The sequence below is a fragment of the Rhea americana genome, unplaced genomic scaffold (genome assembly GCF_003343005.1).
Source record: "Rhea americana isolate MKP2758 unplaced genomic scaffold, rheAme1 scaffold_12, whole genome shotgun sequence".
Taxonomy (NCBI): Eukaryota; Metazoa; Chordata; class Aves; order Rheiformes; family Rheidae; genus Rhea; species Rhea americana.
In genome coordinates this window covers 6537408-6541742 of record NW_028185261.1, presented here as the reverse complement: position 1 = coordinate 6541742, position 4335 = coordinate 6537408, and the positions used below count along the sequence as shown (strand labels likewise).

At 41.1% G+C, this 4335-nt stretch overlaps 1 protein-coding gene across 1 annotated transcript in view; it reads right to left on the bottom strand.

Moving 5' to 3' along the window:
- The window catches only part of GPR155 (G protein-coupled receptor 155), a 36185-nt gene extending 32432 nt beyond the window's left edge, over positions 1–3753 (bottom strand). The window contains exon 1 of the mRNA XM_085322772.1: positions 3698–3753. The gene's annotated coding sequence lies outside the window, so the exon portion shown is untranslated. The remainder of the gene's footprint in view (positions 1–3697) is intronic.
- Positions 3754–4335: the final 582 nt, after the last annotated feature.

Below are 4335 nucleotides of genomic sequence, written 5' to 3'. Positions count from 1 at the left end.
AAAAAAAAAGCTTCTCCAGCTGGCATCAGCACCCCGGGGCTGTCAGACTACTAACCGTTTTCCTCCTTGTCTATGTTAAAAGCTGGTCACACACAAAAAGATTTTCTTGCTGAAAAGGAGGAACAAACTTTTTCAGTTTCCCCTGAGGAGACAGTTTGAGCTGCCCCTTTTCTACCTCAAAGAGGGCAGGTGTAAAATTCTTCTTTCATACTTTCCTCCATTTTCACACAGCCCAATGCAGCTTCTGGCACTTGTTAAGCGTGRAGGACACGTATGGCAACAGCCTTCCCGACCGGCGTAACAGCACTGTGCTGGCAGAGGGCAACAAGGATCATTAATACTGAAATAAAAATATTGAGGACTGATCTGTGACTGATAACTGCTGTGCCAAATTTTCAGCTCCTAATAATAAATTTCCTCTGCAGTACTTCAAATTATGAGGTCTGCTGTCAAAATACATTTAGGAACCTTAGCAGGAACAAATGGGATATTATGTAGTAAGAACAACAGTATCAGTAGTGACAACAACAACAAAAATAATACTTAAGGGAATTAAATGCAAGAGGCCTGAGGAAGGTGAAGAAAATCCCATAAAGAAGGCAGGCGGGGGAGGAAGGGCCGTAGGAGACTTTYAGAGGGGACTGTGTTGCTGACATTGTATATCTGCTTTCATTTCAGTTTAAATACGCTGCTGACGACTAGTGAATTTACGTGCTGTTGGARTATGACAGCAGACCCCTAGTGAGGTGCAGCTTGAGCCAGCAGCGGTGGTGACTGGGAAGCCAGTGCCCACCTCCTCCCCAGTCCGTGCTAGCGCAGCCCAACCAGAAGAGGACCAGCGTGTCTCCTTCCAAAGCGTGTGCCAGTGCACGGGCATTTTTCACTGCAAGGTGGTAAAACCAATTGTGTAATATTCACCTGCCATAACTTCAGGGTGAGATCTTGGCGTGAGAACAATAAGGAACACACTTGTTAGTTTACTAAATGTTAAATTTTGTGTATCCAGCACCTCAGAGATTGCTCTGAAACTGTTTTGGCTTGGATTTTGGCAGCACAAAATATAATAGGATCTTTCTGAATTTTTGGCTTTTTGCCTAGCAGCTCTTCCCTACAGAAATTGTGTGCCTTAGAGGGGTGTAATCTGGGAGGCAACAAGGAATGCATACCAGACTGTAGTAAGAAATCTTGATATGAATTAATTTTAAAAGAGCAGAGGTTTGGCTGAAGAGGCCACTCACAGACTGGTGTTGATATCCAACACCTGAGTCTTCTCCACAGCATGAGCAGTTCCTATTACATATGCACACATGMCTATACACACACTTCCATCCCTGAGGTTAGTTACGCACTCTCAGGGCAGGAAAATGCACTTATACCCAGTCTTGCTTTCTGTTTTGGGGACACAGAGAAGGACCAGTTCTCCACTGAGCTGGGAACCTTTGGGAACAGCTTATCAGCATATTTTGAGCTAGATAATTAACATTGAAAGCTCCTTGTTGGAGTCAGTTCTTTCTAATGCCATACCAAATAAGGAGGATGCTCCTGCATATTCCCAAAGTCGTGCTTCCCCAAACAGGAAAGGATATTATATTCTCACTGTTCAACAACCCCCCCACCCAGCCAACACTTAATCAAAGCTCTCTAGACTTTTTCCTCTGAGCCACATGCTCTACACTGGCCTTGAATGTAGCTTTGTTTTGAGTTGARTCTTCTTGTTTTATCTCCCAGGGTTTACAGTTGAGTCTACGTTCTTCTCCTTTTAAAATGTTTATAAGTGAAGGGCTGCAAGAAGCTTGATCCTGTCAATGAGAAGAGACTTCAGAGCATTTAGATCTTAAGATCTAGCAGTGACTACATGTAAACCTATTTTCAAAGGTGCATAGATGAGCACATTTGGGTAGACTTTCAGATCGGAAGTATATCTTTGTGCTTGATGCAAAGGCTACTTTACTACCAAATTCCAAGCACTTGTGTCAAAGCCTGACATGCTGCAGTCTTCTGAAGAGCCCTTAAGAGTTTTCTGTAGGCAAGTACATTTTGCCAGTTCATCTCTGAAAACACTGAACATGAATAGTGTTTTTCTAGAAAGAGTCAGCAAGCTAGCATGGAAAGAGTAGCCAAATTGTTAACGCGTAAGTGATAAGTACAAAATAACAATGACTTACAGCAGGGAACCTCAGCTGAGTTTCTAAGCAGCAATATCAATTGAAAACACAGCACCAGCAACTCTCAGAATAACCTCTGGGTAGCACTTTACCAAAAAGTGACTTTTCCAAGAATAGACCCAAATAAGAATACAGAGGATGAACAATCTAAAATGCATATCTAGGTCTGGCTATCTAGAATTTTAGTTCAGGATTCAGAAACTTTGTTTCTGAACATCCTRCACACAGCTACAAGAGAACAGTCATTAGAAAACAATCCACAGTGCTTATCTGTATCTGGATGCACCTGATTGCTTACACTGACTCACCTAGTTACTGCAAAATAAGYAATAGTTTAGATCACAGATGCCTTTGGTGCAGTAGTTAAGCAGCTCGGGCAACCTGAGTTGATACACCTGTAGAGGCAGGCAACAGGTCCATGGTTGTCTTCTCTGCATAGGGCATCAAAGGGAAAGTGCCAAAGGATCCCATAAMAGAAGAAATTCCCGGACTCCAGAGGTTTTAAACATCTTTAAAAATCCAGTATCTGTGATCCAGGAGCAGCATAACTAATGGCAAGGAGAGTGGCTAGGTTACAGCCAGCCACTAGCTGTAACTAGCTGGCTTGGTTACTTACGAGTTACAACTTACCAGTCTTTTTACATTCACTTTGATTACCTTGGAGGTCTTTTGTAAAACATCTTCTTGAGAAAGCCATTTATCTCCTTATCTACAATTTCACAGTAGTACCAACTAAGTTGGTTACCAGAACTTAATTGGTATTTCTGGTACAGTGGATTGATTTTTTGCAAGATACTCTGTGTGTTAGCATTGTGTGTGTTTACTATACTATACTCATTGCCTGTCCTGCGCCTGAGATGYGGACATGCTACCAGTATGACAGACAGCTGTGGGTGTAACTGCAGCCTTCACAGTATTGTGACTGTCAAAAGAAAATACATAACGCTAATACAGCCTGCTTGAACAATGTCAAACTTTAGCAATATTTTATATATATTTGCAACACTACATACATATATATAGCGCTATATATTTGAGTCTGCAGAAACGATTTAGTCTTCTTACAAGCACACAGAGTAAATATCCCTCATTAAGATCAGAGCCCACTGCAGTCAGTAACACAGCCTTCACTGATTCCAGCAATGAGAATTTTTTTCCCTTAAACAGTTTTCAGGGGAAACGAAACAGTGTTGCAAAGACTTCCTAAATGTATAGGTTTGATCATGGCAATAATGTATCAAATTGCAGAAGGCTACTTGGCTCAGCAAAAAGGTTTGTTGAGGTGAAAGACAAGCAAGTCAAGTCAGACTGAAAAGACAACACTTTCAAATGAATCACTTCACAGAAATGAAAGAAACAAAAGAAAACAAAGAAATCATTATCTTTTAAATGYGGTTTTGTTGATCACTTAACCAGTGGAACAAGCAGATTTTGTCCCTTTGTCTCATATTATGGCTAGAAGCGTAGCTACCTATCACTTTCCATAGGCACTAGCTGTTATATAATACTTTTATATTTTTCACGTTACTCACATGACCAGCGATACGTGGTGAAATTAAGAACGGGACGTAAGAGCCGAGGCTCCTTTTGAGAAGGCCTGTTTGTCCGTTCCGACACCCGCAGCTGCTCCTTGCCTCTTCTCAGTCGCTGTGAGACCAGTCACATTCAGCCTGGTGCCTCCRAAAGACAAAATTAGGGTAGTTATCAGTAGCAAACACAAGTGACTAAGTGCATCTTTGCTCAGGAACACTGTGCTAAAGCAAGCTGCACTGATAACTGTTTCTGATATAGCTTTAGCTGAACCTGTTGGTTATTCTTACAGCCAGCAACTAATTTAAGTAGAAATTAAGTAGGAAAAAACAAACAAACTGAACCATTTTGGCATTAGAAACCAAGGACTTTATTTTTTCAGAATACGACACAGATCTTTGTAAAGCCTTCTCCAYTTACTAGGTTTCCATTTATGATCATGCTACATTACACTATTTTAAATATTACCTGGAGATGTATTGATTGCACTGTRTTGTCTCCTTTGGCAGGAAACCCAGTAAGTTTTTATTCATTTGTTTCTTTTCCACTTTGTCCTGCCGTAGCAATTCATCTTTTCTGTTACTCTGTCACACACATCTTCTGGAATTCTTCTGCATAAAGCTATTGCGCATATACTTTC